The sequence below is a fragment of the Corvus hawaiiensis genome, chromosome 3 (genome assembly GCF_020740725.1).
Source record: "Corvus hawaiiensis isolate bCorHaw1 chromosome 3, bCorHaw1.pri.cur, whole genome shotgun sequence".
Lineage (NCBI taxonomy): Eukaryota > Metazoa > Chordata > Aves > Passeriformes > Corvidae > Corvus > Corvus hawaiiensis.
The window spans coordinates 78,878,498-78,896,126 of NC_063215.1; the positions used below are offsets into that span (position 1 = coordinate 78,878,498).

At 42.4% G+C, this 17,629-nt stretch overlaps 1 long non-coding RNA gene across 1 annotated transcript in view; it reads right to left on the reverse strand.

Annotated features, from left to right (window-relative positions):
* LOC125323969 overlaps nucleotides 1–16,091 on the reverse strand; it is a 70,314-nt gene extending 54,223 nt beyond the window's left edge. Inside the window, exon 1 of the long non-coding RNA XR_007202732.1 lies at nucleotides 15,831–16,091. This is a non-coding gene — a long non-coding RNA (uncharacterized LOC125323969). The remainder of the gene's footprint in view (nucleotides 1–15,830) is intronic.
* Nucleotides 16,092–17,629: the final 1,538 nt, after the last annotated feature.

Consider the following 17,629-nt stretch of genomic DNA (forward strand, 5'->3'; position numbering starts at 1 on the left):
GACAGGAATTAACAAATACACTAAGAGAAGAAGAATTATGAAAAATCAGCCATGTGATACCCGTTCAGGCAGCTGTTTGCCTTGGCATTTTGTAGTTCCCTAGTCTCTCAGAAACATACGAATCACATGAAGTCATTAGGTTTTAGTATCCCAGTCTTGATGCAGAAATTGTGTATGGGGGGAAGGTGCTGCCCTTTCACCATTCATATAGGAATGGACTTAACAGCTCAACCCAAAATTCAGCTCCTCCAGCATCATATTATCAACAGTAATCGACAACACGTGTCTATGGAAGACTATACAAACAAGGAAAAGATAGAAAGAGTCTTCACAGAAGTTTCTTTCAGCCTAAAGCATATTTGGGAACATCACAAAACAGATTTAATTTGGGGTTTTTTTAATTGCTTCCTACTCTAAACCTGTCAACTGATTAATTCATTTTATGCAAAATGGATCAGAAACAATAATGGGCTGAATTTAGCCCTGAAAGAAAGAAGTGGGTATCATTTTACCCCTTTCAATGGAAGTACTTCAGGGACAATATTGTGCTACTTGACCTAATTTTTTCCTGTTATCCTTGCAAATGCAAGCAATTTCACTGAATCAGTACAAAAGGAGGATAAGTAAAAGAAGAATCTGTTGGATGTTCTAGGTTTTCTGTCTCCGTGCGCTTGCGTCCTCATTGACAGCTGCTCACCATCACTATAAACCACTGTCAGTTCAGATTGGCATTGCCTTGCACATTAACTCCACATTTCAATGGTGTAACCTGTCATTACACTGTTCATGTCAATTGATGTGAACTGAGTTTCTCTAACCAGAGCTTGGAGCAATTTGATGGCAGAGCCTCTTATTCCACAAAACACGAGGCACTGCCAAACAGCACAAGCAGACAATCTAATTACATTCCTCAATTACACTAACTTCACCATCATGGCAAGAGTGGGAAAGTAGATTTTTACAGCATTGTGCTGTGGTTTCTTGGGAGTTTCACTAATTTTTGTCTGTAAATCATTATTTTCCCATACGGGAGTTTTCCCCGGTGGATTACACAATGCACATACGTAGTACCTGCCATATACCTGCCACATACCCTACAGCCTGCCCCTCTGCCCTGGATGTGCAGGATATATGAAGATATGGGAGTGTATATGTATGCAAGCGATACCAAACCATACAAAGGTTTATTTACCTGTTCCTTACTCAGGGCTCCACTGAAAGTGAGATATAGGTATTTCTTACACCAGAGACTTGCTGTTAGGCTGTTATGTTACTTGGAAGTAAAAATTACACAACCACACTAACTACCATGCCCCAAAACAGCAGTTATGCAAGCAAAAGACTTAGAAATATAACCCTAGGTATCATCAATGCACTTGTGAATAGATTCGTAGTTCAGAGTTACGATCACTGTAAGCAACAGTTATGGTGCAGTTTATTTGAAAGATAAGTTTTGAAACACCATCTCATTTAATGGGACCATAACATCTCTAAAGGAGAAATGTTGCAGTTATTTAATATCAAAGAAAGAACACAGAGGTGTACCTAACAATACAAAGGTTGGTTTTGCCCTAAGGTTCTCATGGGTTAAGGATTCAGAGTGTCTGAAAAGGCTCACTAATTAAAGCAGAGAAAATAATTTTTACTTGTGACCACTTAGCTTTTGACAATCAATTATCTCCTTATAACTGCAGTACAAAATTACCTAGGTTTCTCAGATAGCCAAATTTAACATATAGAGAGCTTCAATTCATGCAAAGGAGTAATAAAACTGCTTAAGTGTAAAAATTTGTGAAAATCTGATGTTTCAATGATAAAAAGTTGCTTCTTGTTGTAGTATCATAATTCTGACATCTTGGTCTATAGATTGGCAAATCGTTTCTTTTCTCCCATCCTCGGTCAACAAGTATCTTTGTAGGTGGTGGGTCAATATTAGCATTTAATTTGCTTGACATACACAGGTGGAATATCTGCCATCTCTGTCAAGTCCAAGGCATACACAACATATTCCCTGATGCCTGCCATTACTGCAGTTTCTAACCTAAGAAAGAAAGAGTTTCTTCCTTTCTCTGCAAGCCTGCTTGCCAATCCACAATATCTCAACAACACAAGCCTGGCAATGGTCTCCTGGTCATAAAGGCCTATGAACCAACCTGTTCAGTCTGTACTCCAATTAAATTGTATTCCTGATCAAATAAAACTGTTGAAAACTAGAAAGTTGGAGCATAGCCTGGCTCCATCCCCATTCCTGTATCAAATCTAATTCAGAGCAGCACGGGTCCCAGCAGGGGCCGTGTGGGATTCAATTGGACCCCATATTTCCACTTTGTAAGGATGGCAGTTTATCCTTAATCTTTTTTTTTTTTTTTTTTTCTTTTAGTCATGTATTAAATCATGTGAGGGGACCTTCTTATTATCCCATGACTGTTTAATTTCTTTAAGGCCCTTTGGTGACATGAATCACTTTGTGAAAACCCAGGTCCACTGTATATCAGGCAGCATGCCCTTAGTCTGATTCTCATTAACTCCTTCAAAGAATGATAATGGATTTGTGAGGCATGTTTGTGCTCTACAAAATGATGTGTTTACCAGTTCTATTTTCTATGATCTCTACCAATTTGTCTGGTACATAAATCAATTTTACTGGTCAGTAGTTTTTCTGTTCTGCTCCTTAGACGTTTTTTTTAATAGCATCACATTTGCAACTTTCTATTTCTCTGCTTTCAAGAGTGATTTCAGAAATTAGTAGTTTAGCAGTCTCATATTTTAACTTCTTTAGAATGCTTGGTTTAATGCTACCTGGTCCTTGAGATTTGCTACTGTTCATTTTATTGAATTGCTCTGAAAATCTCCTCTGTTGACAGTTCAATTTCTGAGTGCTCTTCAGGATTGAACCTGTAAAGAATGGCTCAGGTGTGGAAACCTTCATGACCTCTTCTGAAGAGAACATTGATGCAAATAATTCATTTAGCTTTCTCACCATAGCACTGCTTCCTGGAGTATCCTATTTGCACCTTAATCATTTCTCAGCCCATTGACTTTCCAAAAGGCTTCCTGTTTCTGAGAAAGTTCTTATTAGTCACTTTTATGCCTGTAGGAAGTTGCTCTTCAGAATCTTTTTTTGGCTTGCCTCATTAGAGTTCTATGTTCAACAGGATGAGTTTAACTGGTCTTTTATTTTCCTCATTTGGACAGGATTTCCACATTCAAATTGATGAGTATTTTACTTCTAATAGCCTTCTCTATTGTGTTGTTTAAACATGCTGCCTTTTAAGCATTTAATTATTTTTCACAGTCCTTTTAACTATTTCTCTTCACTTTCATGTTGTTCTCCATTTTCATAGCTTTAACATGATCACCATCAACTTTTTTCATATTTGTGGTCCTACTCAGATGATGTAAATACTTAAAGGCTGACCCAGCACACATTCACTGCTCTGAGAATTTTTTTTCCTCCTTTTGGGGTTTTGGGTTAGTTGCTCCAACAACTAGCTATTTATTGACTCTTGTATTTGTACCTCAAACTCCAGAGACATTTCTGTTACTGGAAGTGAACTAAGATTTGAAATTTGCTGTGTTGGAATTTTTCTTGGAAATAAAATTTCTTTGCTGTGTCTTTGAAAACTCAGTTGTGAAAAAAAAAAGGGAAAGAAAAAAAAGTAAAAATATTGTATGTCACTGTAAATCAGAACTTACAAATCTAAATAATTAGGACAAGACCCAAGGACAGTGGTGTTTACCCAATATCTGGAAAATTGATAGCCCTCATATCCTTAATCATCTACAATTACCTATGATGAGCAACAAATGAAGTAGACTAAATCTTGAAGGTAAGTCAGTCACTCTTAATAAGCCAATGCATTTAATGAATTCCCTTGTTTATCTCCTAGGTCCAGAAAGGGCTGTGAGGTTCATAATGAGCTCTGCAGCAGCAAAGTGCTTTATCACCTGAACTGGCCAAATTTCATCTGGCTCAGCTCATCTCCTTTTGCTTGGGGATAACGTCTGCAAATTGGTGCCCTGCCAGGAGGAAGGAGGTGACCAGCACTGTTCCTGTCTGGAGATCCCTGCTCTCAGTGCAGAGCCTGGGACAGGAGCCACACAGCCTCTCCTCCCCAGCATGCAGCTGGTCACATCCACCTGCACCATGCTGACTTTCCTCTTCATCCTGGGCTGGGAGGCTGAGTTTTGGATGCACCTTCATATTTTTTAGAGCAACAGAATCAGATGCAAGTAAATGCAAACACATGCAAAGGCAGCTGCTCATCTTGAAGATTCATAGCCAGACCAGTGCCCAACCCATAGGACTTGTGCCAGCAGCAGCTGGGGAAGGAAATTTTCACAAAATACGCAGGACTGCTTCTCATTGTGCAGCTTTCAAAGGCCACTTTGAACTCTTCAAGTGTCATGTTAGCAGTACTCCCATTGACTGAGCCACCATGGTGTTAATCACAGCTCCCTCGAGGCCCTTCAAGGTGCCCTGAAAGGACTTGGTCAGACATTCTTTTCTATAGCTCTGGCTGCCTCAGAGAAAAGGGTTGCACTTTTCCAGAGATGAGAGATCTGATTTCATAGATTTTTAAGACCAGAAGAGAAAAGAATGTTCATCTGTCACCCTCAAATACTATCCCTCTAGCACCAGGCGCAGATATGACCCTGACATTGAAGCTTATTGACTTTGTTCAGCTTATTATTTAAGTTATTTTCATATCTGCTTCTCTACCAAGGGGAGAAATTCTCAAGTCAAAACTGGTTTTTTATGTCATATTGCCTTATCAAGATGTTTGGTTTTGGGGTGACAGGAAAGGTAACTCGGATTCTTGAGTTTATAAATATTCATAGCGGTGAGAGGATTAAGCAGTTGCAGTATTGTTTGAAAGAAAATTTAGATCCCCTTTGCAAACAGCATCATGGTGATAGAAAGCCTTTCTTTTCCCTGAAATAGTCTACTTTGAAAACATCCTTTTTGCATTACTTCCAGCTATCAGAATCAGCCGGCAAAGTATAACCTGAATTCTGATAAAGGGCAATTGCAGTAAATGGAGAAACAAGCATAAATTATATCTCCAGTGAGCCCAAGAAAGTATTGCAGAGATAAGGGAAGATGAGCTTTATGAATCGTTTATTTCACCGTATATTCCACTGGTAATAAAATAAAAACAATGAATAACAAATAATCATTTATTTAATAATAAAATAATAAAGGACAAGTTATTTCTATGCCTTGCCCATCCATCCTCATAGAAAGTTCCCACCAGCCAAGTGCAGCAGTTGAGTTCACAGCATTTCATCCACTGGACATATGACTATCTATCTTATGTGACTTTGGTTCCTGAAGTTCAGCTGTCTGTATCAGGAAAATCCCACCCTCTATGCAAACAGTCTCGTTTGAGGCTATTGAACTGTCTTCACAAACAAGGATCTGCACAATCACATTGTCAGTGGGTAAGTCACTGAGCAAGCTAGTATGGACAGCTGGGAAGTCACTGCACTCCCCAGAGCACAGGTGAGGCTGCAGTTCCTGCACTTGCATTTATGCTTCTATGGTTTTCTCTTTCCATTGGCAGAGAACTTCTTTCATCAGTGGTCTCCACTGCACAAATTTTGCAAATCTTGCACGAGCACTTTAAAAAGCAAGGATTGGTGCATTTCTATTTCCATGGGCATGTTCATGGAGACAAGAGTCATGATGTCAGCAGGCACAGACATACTTGTACTAGAACTGAGGAAACCAGCTCAGGCAGTGGCAGCAGCACACTGTGGCACTGAGAGTTCAGGATAAATTGGACAGATCTGCCTACAGATGACAAGTACATGCAGAGGCAGCTGTTATGCACTAAGGACCACATGCAGAGCATCCCCCTAGTGGCACCCAGGCTAACCCCACCAGAGGTGTCTCTGCCCTTGCTGCAATGACACCTCTGATTTCAGTGTGGGTGTTTTCTGCTGCTAGACACATCAGTGTTGAGACTGTTTTGTGCTGCTCTGGGGACGTGATGCAAAAGTAAATAAACTTTTACCAGTCAGTCACAATAGGTAGTAATGGCCACTAATTATGTGAGTCAAATAAAATAACTGGTATTTGAATGACTGACCTCTAATTTCTGTAACTCAGAGATCATCCATTTGCTACAGCATTCAAACATCAGTTGCTGCCACATGGCTAAACTTGCTCTACTATATAGAAATTACTATTTCTGCCTGCCAAAGCTTGGAGACAAGAATTTTTTAAAAAAGTTTATTATCGTCTCTGAATTTCAACCCTATGATACAGGGCTGATGAATGGATGCTTTAGAACGATCTCTTTTTTCTGTTTTTCTTTCCAGTTTTCCCACGAGTCTGGTGTCTGGGAGAAGTTGTTTTATGAAAGAAGAGCAAATGTTGCCATCAGAATAATATAAAATAACAACATTAAATAAAAGCATCTATAAGTTGCTTCATGGAACTTGTGGAAATAACTTTTAAGGCACTGTGACTGTCAGCAACTAAAACTGCAGCTATTTTGCAGACATGAATTTCCTGCTGAGTAACAATTTACATCAACAAATTAATTTTATTTCAGAGTTGTTAACAGGCTTATCTATTAATTTATGTATTCATTTAAAAACTACTAAATAGAAGAGCATTCCTGAATAAATGCTAATCTTACTTTTGGGTGTAAATTGTCATTCAATAATATTTATTATAAAATACCACAAAAACTCCAGCATTGTTTAAGGAATTAAAACTCAGACATTAGATTGATTATAGACAGGATACTGACAGCTAGAACTAGGAGTGTTTTCGCAGCTGTGCCACCTGCATCAGCAGAAATGCTTTCAGTTATACCAGGTGAGCTGTCTTTGATTAGGCCCAGCTCTTTGCCCAGTGGAGCCTTTGAACAGGATTGCAGTGCCAATGGTATTGATATAATTCCAAGGTGAGTCACTCCATCCCCTGGGAACTCTAGTAAAGCTTCCCCACAATGCAATGCTCTATTCCCATCCATACGCTATAAACAGTTATTCAAGGGTAGCACATCTTATTTTTCATGATTACTAGCTTTCCTAGATTCAGGTATTCACAGTATGAATGGCCAAGCTTCTGTCAAGTTCGGGAGCCCAATGAGCTCTGTAAAACATGAAGGGCAGAGAAATACCAGAAATCTGCAATTTTGGCTGCCTTTTCAATTTCTGTGATTCACATGCGCTTCCATACTTCAAAAGCAAAAACATCTCAAAGGTGGGAGAGTAGATCTTCAGGGGAAAAAGAATATAAGCCTTGGTTTAGCTCTCTGTGAATACCAATTTCATCTGCATGCACATGAACGGTAGAAAAGGCTTTATGTTGAGAGCTAGTTTAACAACTGGAAGAATGTTCCTTCAAAGACTGGGCCATTCCAAGGAGATACACGACCTTAACATTCAGACAATTTAGAAGAAGTATCTTTCTATTTAATGAACAGCAGGTTAAATGTAGAGAAATATAGTCATTTCTCTTGGAGATGGATTTATAACTACTAATATTTTCATGCTAGCAGTATCTTAAAGCTAAATGTGATGTGTTTTGTGATGTATCATGGTTTTATATACACATTTCATTCTTGTTATTCCTTGAAGATGAAAAAAACAGCAAATAAGCGAAAAAAATGTGGAGTGCAAAAATATTGGATTTATCTGAAATCCTAGCAATAGTATGTCAAAGATTAAAAAAAAAATAAAGCCTTAAAATGTAAACCTCTGCTCAGCAAAGACACTGACTGAATGTCATAAACTTCCTGAAAGCAGAACACTGAATTTGCATCCAGTCATTAACTGCCATACTTACATCTTTTGGGCAAACGTAAAGCTCTCAAATACCAAAAAAATGGAAATATAATGACCTCATCATATAAAATAAAACCCCAGTGTAAGATAAAACATATTTCAATGACTGAAATTAATTGCAAAACAGAATAAATCACTACACAAATAATTTATCTGCTTTGAATATCATAAAAAAGCCATTAACATGCCAACAGGAAACTGGCAGCTTGACAACTTTATGACACTAAACAGGACTGCAATGGTGTGATTCTCACTTCATTTAAGACAATGACAAACCTTCTATTAATTCAGCTGGTGAGAACAGAAGTGTCAATAATTTTTCATTTTAAAAAAATGTATTTTTCTTCTGCAATGCAAAAGAAATTAAAAACTCTAAGAAGTCTGAATATACTGACATTTGGGGTGGTTTACATATGCTTTACATACTTACAGAAATTAGCAGAATAATTTATTATATCAGGCTGGTATTGTCAAATAACTCTTGCACAGCAGAATCCCCTTATGCTCATTTTTTCCTCTGATCAAGAAAGAGCATTAAAAACTCTCGTGTTCTTTGTGGGTGGTTTGAACCTCTAAATCTAATGAAAAAAGAGATATGACTCAGGAGAAGCCATTTTGTATTGTTACTTTATCAAGTCCTATCTTTACAACGACTGAAAATTAATCTAAAGTCAAGGGCAGTGCCTTTTTCTCATGCTTATATAATTTTTTTTTTGAAAATGTTGTGTATAACAGAAGTAGGATTTATGCTGAGAGCAACATCCAAACGAAGGAAGAGAAGAAGTGGGTACTTGGTGGGTTGATGCATGGTGGGTGGACAGCGGGGAAACCTTCTGCTCTGCACTTCAGCGACAGCATTGGAAAGCCCAGGGCCACCATGGCCTCGCGGTGGGAGAGAACCAACAGCTCCAGTCCCACTGGAGGACAGAGCCACAGGCAACTTGAAAGACCAGACAGAAGAACATTTATGTCCTGAGCAAAAGTCAGGGAGTTGTTGGTGACTCTAAAATGCAAGGAGTCCCACCTCTTGCCCAAAACCCCCTGGCCATTCACTGTGAGCTGGCACATTGGAATGAAGGCAGAGACATTCCACTTTACTGTGCTGTCTCCAAAAACAGGGGCTGGCTCACCATGGGCTTCCCAGGGTTCATCCTGCCACTCTGTGCACAGAGATGGTCATTGAGATGAAGGAGACACAGCCTACTTTTCCCTTCCCTCTCCTGCTTATCATCATCTCCAAAATACACCACCACTGGCTCCTTGCCTAGTCCTGCACCATCCCCCTGCTCCAACTCAACCTCTCTTCAGGAGGAAGGGCTAGCAAGGACCTCCTGGGGGACAGCCAGTGAACAGAAGGGGAGGAGGAAATGCTATTTGGAGGATAGGAGTGAGGGAAGGGGCGCTTCATGAATTATTATTGTCTCCTGAACTGAGTTCAATTTAGCCCCTAGGACCATAAGCTGCTTTTGAGATACTGCTAGGCAGTGCTCCTGCTCTCTGCTTGTACGTGTCAAACACATGGCCCCTTCCCAACAAGGGCCCCAGGCAGAGGTTTGTGAGACAGTTGGAGTGAGCTAGCGTTGAGGAGCTGTGGTATGCCAACAGATGGGCTGGGATGAACATCTTATGTCAGAGATTGCTCTCCAGAGGCTATTTCTAGCCTCTTCAGACCTTTTGTGTTGCTGGAGGGCAATGGAGCTACAACATAATACAGAATTAGGCCTGCTAGTTCTGAATGAGGAAGGTGTTTCCAGCATTTGTGATGCAAGTGCAAGTCAGCAATCTCAGCATTGGAATGATAATTGTCTTGCAATTTGACTAATTACCATGTGTGGCAATATAGGTGCGCTGTGACAGCATTTTTTAATGCATCCATTAGTGTGAAGCTATGCCACACAGCAACAAGGCTTCATCTATTTCACAAACTTCTTAAAGTTTGCAAATAAAGTTAAACACATCCCTCAGTTCCTTGCTGAGTCAGGGAGAGATTAGTTAGAGCATTAACTCAGCTCCACCAAGGTGCACCTTTATTCCTCAGAGAAAAATTGCAGGGCTTCCTCTTGCTTTGATGTATTGCAGTCCCTATATGTAGAAAGACTTTAATGTACAACCTTTCCTCTTTGCTAAAATTATAATAAAATAAAGTGCAACTGTGTTAAGTGACAACAATGAGAAAAATACACCTCTGGATGCTTGGCGATATTTAGACACCAAATTCCCATTGAAATTGTCTAGCTGAAAACCACTCCTTCTCTCGGATAGTTTCTGCATGGTCTTTGGTTACGTCAGTTTATCACCGTTGCAAGAAAATTTTGCACGTGCTCAGCAGTTCAGTGGGACTCTCTAAGCCGGTCAGACTTGACTGACTCGGCTGAAAAATTTTTAGGTATTTAAGTGCTCCCAGTTTTCTGGGTTCGTAAACCTTTTGCCTGCTCAAGACAACTCCTTCACAGCAGAGCCAAGCCCTGCGCTTTCCTTGCCTCACTCCAGCTAGGAAACGGAGCTTCTTGTATGAGAATGAACCTTTTAGTTGATGCTTTCAGCCCAGCGCTCGGAGCTGAGCCAGGAGGGCGGGATGATGTGCAGGGCGGGCAGCGGCCGCTCTCCGGCCGGGAGCCGCGAGAGGGCGCGGATGGACGCAGGGCCGGAGGGACTCTGCTGCTCAAGGCTCATTAATTGGCCTCGCAGGCTGGCTGAGCACCGCAGCGCTCGGCGGTGGTTATGCAGCTAGTTACAGACTGGCAGACAGTTTTTGGCATTTATTGGTGCCCTGTGACACCTAAATTATCATAAGGTCAGAGAATTCATTGAACCCGAGCAGCACTTAAGCACTGTTAGACTCATTTGTGGCTATTCAGACCAAACAAGTTTTTCAGAGGGAGGCTTTTGGCTCCAGGTAAAAAATTAATGCAAAGAGCACGAAAAGAAAGCTAGGCTGTTTTAATAAGCGGTCCTGCTGCTGTAGCAGGGATGGGCAGGAGATAATTCCAAACAAGCAGCTTGCTGTGCCAGCTAAAGCAGTCCCTGGGAAGCTGATAGGAGATAATCAACAAGGAGACACCCGTGCTACATTTTTTTCTGCTGGCTTTCCTCTCTTTCCACCTACTGTGTGTATCTTACTGATCTCAGAGCACTAAGCTGCAACAGCCATCTTTTTAATTTCGGTATCTTGAGGGAAGCATGACACCGAGTTGTGAATAACTTCACCTGTCTGTGCTAACACAGCCATTGCCTTTTTCACTATCCCAGTAGCAGCAGGTAATCAGCAAGAAAAAAACCCCAACAGCCTAATGTAAACCCAAGAAACATAAATCAGCTACGCCTGGAAGGTGATGTTGAAGCCCAGGATGTAAGAGGATCCTCTCTAGGTTGCAGGAGGAGTGACCCGGTTCTGGGAGACAGCCAGGATTACCCCTTCTGGCTTGCTACCGGGGCAAAGGGGACAGGGAGGAGGCGGAGGGAGGAACTCCAAGGGAACGGGCAGTGGAGGTTGAGATCCCTTTCCTCTGAGTCAAGGGACATGCACAGCTGTCAGTGCGAAGGTGGAGATAGGTAAATGACAGGCTGGCTTCGCTCTCCTCTCGGAGCAACAGCAGCTGAGTCAAAACAAGCACAGCCAGAAACATGAAACCCTGAAACCCCGCCCCCACACAGTCGCTCACATATATACACACATCATAATTCATGCTACATCAAAGCAGTGATTACCACAGCTTCCTGGCTGTCTCTTTCTGTTTATTTATGGTGCATTACACATTTTAATGCTATTCTCATACAGCAGTTCAGCTGCCACTGTTCTGTATTTGGGTGGGGAAAAAAAATCAAACCAACAAATGGCTGTAACATAGAGTATGTTGTCCCCTGGGAACAAAGGATAAACAAATGCTCGGCATCCTCCAGGGAGCAGAGATTCAGAGTTATTAATAGCATGATTCCCCCTCCCTATTTCAGTCTAGCTCATGGCTACACACCTCAGCAGGGGGTGGGAGGGGTGACAGCGGGTAGGGGAGAAGGGCTGGAGATGTTTCCGAAGTGACCTGTTAAGCCCAGCTGGCTTCAGAAGAGTCCTTACATCATCCTCTGTCTCTGTAATCATGTCTAGCTCTGGGCTGCTGCAAGGTAATAGATGGAAGGGGGAGGGCAAAGGTTTGACATCGGCCTGAGGAGAACCACCAAACTCATGTCTTGCTTGAAGCTTGATTCGAGCTAATGGTAAGAGATCACCTACTAAAAACACTGCCTGCTACAAGGTCACAGCTCATTCTCTCTTCTCCCCATCCTCATAAGGTAAGAACATGGGGACTTGACTTTATTAATTTATTTAAGGAAATGACAGTCAGCTCGGACTAAGTTGAATGTACAAGATTTATTCCTCCTTGCTGTCAAACTTACTATCATTTCCCCTTGAAGCCTGACTTCTCATTACCATTACTCTCCTTGCAAAAATGCAAGTAATTTTGTTTATGCCATGGGAAAAATATATAATCTCGTTAAGTGCATTGACAGTTTCAACATAAAACAAATAATACTGAACAGGCAGCAAAAACAGAAGCCATTGTGCCAACAGTCCCTGCTGTGAGAGACACACAGACCGCCGCTGTGCACCTCCTGCTGTACCCTAGTGTATAGGAGTGACACTTCTAAAAGGCTCTTTTTACATCCCTTAATAATCCAGCCATCCTTGTGAGTTCACTGCAGGCACCATGCTATAAGCATTTTGCTTTTGCTGTAATAAACTGCTCTTTTATACACCCAGTGATAGTGTCCATGAAACATGCTGCAATTATATCCAGGATCCCAAAGCCCTCATTGCACAGGGCAGGGGAAGTGCAGCTGTGCCCTTGGTGCCAGTTTACCTTGGCCCTGAACTACAAGAAAGAAAGAAATACCATCTTTCCTATACTCCCATTCACAAACTTTTTTGTAAAGGGAACCTCAGCTCACAACGAAGGGTCTGACAGTTTGTGAGGGGTCTCTGTCTGGAAGAAATAACACAAATAACAAACTGTTCTTGATGGGAGAAAGCTGCAGGCACTGCTGGATGGAGTCACACCTCAACCAGACAGCCAAGACTTCATCATAAACCCAATCCCTCCAGCCACCCTGTTAGCAGAAACTGCTGCAACAAGAAAGGATAGCCTGAAAGGGCTAAGCCTTGCATCACTTATTTTTTCAAGCTACTACAGTAACATGTATGTTCCTAATTTCATAGAGTTGCTGAACTTCATTAGTTTATAGGCATATATATGGCTACTTTTATACATACACACACACACAATGGCAAGGACAGATTACATTACAAATGTTGACCTCATGCACAGATAAAAGAGGAACCTCTACTCATGCTGGTAAGACTGCACTAGATTTACAGGGTAAGAAGTGACAAAGTGTGACAAAGTGTCTGGAGTGAAAAGTATCTGGATGGGATAACCTAAAGAGAGGTAGGTTTCCTACATGCTTGTCCCCTGCTCTATCTAGATACTCCTGGCAGAGGCCTCACCAAGTCCCCTTCCCATCTCCTCAAAGATGTGAAAGGCTTCCAGCAGAAAGGAGAAAAGTCTTCACATGAAAGTTTGTGGGACAGCACTAAGCAAGGGAACTACAACAGATGCCAGGGAGCCTGAAGGGGAAGTCACTATGGGGACTGGGGAGGGGGACACCGATGGCCACCTCTTGCCAAGTCTGGACTATACCTGAAGAGGGGAAGTAAAATAGATGCTGACTCCTGTGAGGAACAATTCCCAGAAGAGGCAGCTGAGAAGAGCACATCTGGGCCTCCCACATGCCCTCAAGGGGAGCTCTGGAGTGTGGGCAGAATTGGGTTTGCCCTGGTCCCCACCAGGACTGAGTTTCATGGGCCAGTTAATCCCAGACGGCATGTGCTAGCTGAGGTGGGATGGTAACACAATCCACATGGAGGGATTTCATACGGAGAAAAAAATGCTCCTGCTATGCAGCAGCATTTGTAATGGGTATTTTTAGCCCCCAGGCTCATTGCACATGGGCAGCAGCCACAGCACTGAGGGGCATGTGATAAGAGCTCCAAGGAAGCTGAGGCGACCAGGTCAGTAATGCAGGGCTTCAGCAACAAAATTAAAGTTCTTAGGGCTGTGTTTCACTGCAAGAATACAACAGTGGAAAAGATTTGGTGGCTATAGGTACCGCCTATTGGCTCAGAAATTTAGTTGTAGACTAATTTTTTTACTGTTTGCTTTATTATCCGCAGCTATAGTTCTCACATCACCAAAAGCTGTGGGGCTGGGTAAGCTGTTGCTGTGTTTTTGCAACTGACCTGTTCCCACTCACCACAGAAATTAGAAGCATCTTAGGCAGCTCTTTTGCTATGTTGCCATGTCCTGCTGCTGCTGCAAATCAAATTAAAAAATGTTTATTTTGTCCTTAGCTTAAAGCTGAGGTGTATAAGAGATGGTTTTATTATTTTTGTTCTGTTGACAAATCAGGAAAATGCCATTCTGATTACAGTAAGCTATTCTAGGTTTCTTGATGGAGTAATTCAGACTAAACTATTCAATCCAAAATGAAATACATGCTTCATTCTCCAGGTGTTTAGTTCTCTTGTTAAACTTTGTTTCCTTTTAGTTTAGTTCACTTTGAAATGAAAAATGCCATTTTGACACAAAAGGTCCAAAAGTTTCATTTGGTAAATGTCAAAACAAAGCAATTTTATGGTCTTTTTTTTTTTTTTTAAGTACTATTCCATTAAAGACTGCTGAAACAAGAAGTGTCAAACTTTTTAAGATTGTTCCTTGTCATGACATTTTTGGGGTTTTTTTGACAGAAACTCCATTTCAGGAGAATTACATCTGCTAAGTGAGTTTCTAATCCTAAATAGATTGTAAAACAAAAGGAAAGTAGAAGAACAAAATTAGAACATCAGCCCACTTTCACTCAGCTAAGCTGTGGTCTTTTCTTGCCACATGAAAGGACCCCCTGAGAGCAAGCAATAGGGATTAGTTGTCCTTGACAGATACTGTTCCTTTTTGAAGAAAGGAGAGGTCTCAAGAAGAAGGGAACATGCAAGAGCTGATTTGGCGAGGCTGCTCATACTACTTTGTAGGAAGATCCTGAAATCAGCAGGAAAGTGCTGCATCCAGAAATATTTCTGTCGTTTATCCCTATGACCGATTACACAGGCTTTACAAACTGCCAATAGCTGTGTAGGCAGCGGCACTCCTGTCACAGGGAAGGTGTCTCCATTTTTGCAGAGATTTTTTTGCTGTGTCAAGACCCTGCAGCATGATACCAGCTACCTCTCAAATCCAGACTTGCAGCGCTTTACCGTAAGTAGTGAAGTAATCTGGAGTCCTGACATGACAATCCATATTCCCTACTCTGTTCATAAAATGTTTTGTTGTTTACAAGAGGAAAAAATAGGTGTATGAACATTATCCTGTAGCCAAGGCCTTTTAGTGACTTCCAGTGAGGAAAATTTATGATTAGAGATAATCATAAATGGTTGCCTGCTATTGGGTCCTCTCTCCTCCCTGCCACACTCTATCCATGCCTGACACACACCCCAGCAATGATTAAATCAATGGGAATTAATCACATCCTGTGAAAGAGAAGTGGGCCTGCAGTTTCCCCTTTCTGTGTGACAAAATAATACAATCAACTTCAGAAATCCTTCGTGATTTCCCTTATGACAGGCTTTTGGCCAAATAAGCCACTGTTACATGCGGGCAAATCCGGAACTATTCCCTCAACTTCATCTTTCAGCTTCGAAGGTGCATGTGATGCATTCCCTGAATGTGGCATATCACAAACTAATCCCGGGAAAAGTCACAGCAATTTCATCTTAGACAATCACAGATTTGTTGCTGACCTGAAAACCTGAGTAAGGAGCTGTGTTTTTCACAATTCAGGAAATTCCCAGCTTAAAGGAAGGGAAAAATAGAAAATCCAGAGCGGCAAGAAACCGCTTACAAATTCTTCTGCAATAAAAAAAATTAACACCCATCAAGAAAAATCTCCCTTCCACCCTCCCTCTACCGCCGGTGTCCCACCATGAGCTGCTTTTCTTCATTTCAAGGTCTTTCTGGGGAAGCAGGAAAGCGGAGCGGATCGCCACCGCCGGACAGCGCTCGGAGGCAGCCCCAGCCCCGCCGCTGCTCCCTCTCTGCCCTTTCGGCCCAGGTGCTCCTGCACCAGAGTAGATAAATGGCGAGAGCTGGCCGGGAGGCCAACCCGTTGTGCCCTTGAGCGAAGCAAAGGCGGTGTCGGGACTAAGCGGGCGCTGCGCACCAGCTCTCCCCGCGGCTGCCGGCGCTGCCCGGGGCTGGCGCAGGCGGGGGAGCAGCAGCGGCGGCGCAGGCAGCGCACGCAGCCTCCCGCCGGGGAGAAGGGCTGGCTGTGCGTGAGGGGCTTCCCTTCCTCCTTCCTGTGGGATGCCCAGAGTGACCCCAGGTCACAAGCCGGGACACAGAATGCACGCGGGCCTCGCCGCAGGGCCCCGTTCATGAGGCTGTGCCTGCATGGCAGCAGGGCTTGGCTTTGTATTTACTCCCTAAGGCACTCCTGCAGCAGTCACCTCAGCCATGTATCTCATTAAGGCACGATTAATTAATGAATTAATTATAGCAGGGGGCTGCTAGCTACCTCTCTGCATTGAATGAGTGGGGTGTGCAAGCATGGGGGGCTCCCGAGGACGGCAGGGGAAACAGCTCCGCGTCTGTTTGCAACTCAACCAGCATGCAGCTCTCTCTCTTACAGCTATCCCAACTGGAGCGATGTCGTCCTCCAGCAGCCCGGAAAACTTCTCTAGAATTCACTAGAAAGAAAAAGAGAAGGAATAAGCAGCTTTTCTTTTAAATAAAAAAATAAAGAGATCCTAAAAGCAAATGCAAAAGCTGATAACAAAGATGAGTTCCTCTGGAATCCAAGAAGTAGGTGTAAGTGAGACATTAAAACCTTTATTTAAGAAAATTAATAAAGTTTTTATTAAACATTAATGGAAAAGGCTGGAGTCCGTTCTTTCCCTGGTGAGTATTAAACAAAATTAAATATGCCATTCTTCTCCCTTTAATGTGATTGGTAGGGCTTAGTTTAAAGGTTAATTTTTTGCTACTTTACACGTGGATTTCAGGTGGTTTCCACAGGATAATCACAACTGGCATTTCACCATGGTGACGGGCTCTCACACAGGCTGCCCAGAGAAATGTCCTTCTCTTTTCCTCAGAGGAATAGAAGGAAGTGTGAATCCTCTGGTTACAAAACATTAGTGCTCAGACTACCAGGGCAGAGTCATGTTCTGCTGCCAATGTACTGCGTGGTCTTCAGTAAGTCATTTAATATTGAAAACTTTCCCTAAAATTGCCACTGGGATATGGGTTTCTCCTCAAAATCAGGTGTGTATGTGGTGTGAGGGGTTACCTTCAAAACTTTCCTTTCTAGCAGAAAAGCAGCCAAATACTGATCCAAAAGATGTATTGGGAGGGGAAAGGAGGGGAGAGGAGGGGGGAAAGGGACATGGGAGAGGAAGGGTGGAAAGGGAAGGCTCATCTTGTCCTTCTCTCTCATAGAATCATGGCACAGTTTAGGTTGTATGGGGCTTGGAGGTCTCCAGTCCAAACCCCACAGCATGGCTAAATTTAGACTTAGAGCAGGTTGCTGAGGCCTGTCCAGTTGAATTTTGGCTGTCCAAGAATGGAAAGTGCACAGCGTTGGTGGGCACTTGCTTCAGTGCTGAACCACTCTCACATTGATCTTTTTTCCCCCGTACTCAGTCATAATTTCACTTACTGTGGCTTGATGCAAATGCAGCTATCACCTTTCTCTGATGCAGCAGCAGTCACACAGCAAGGCA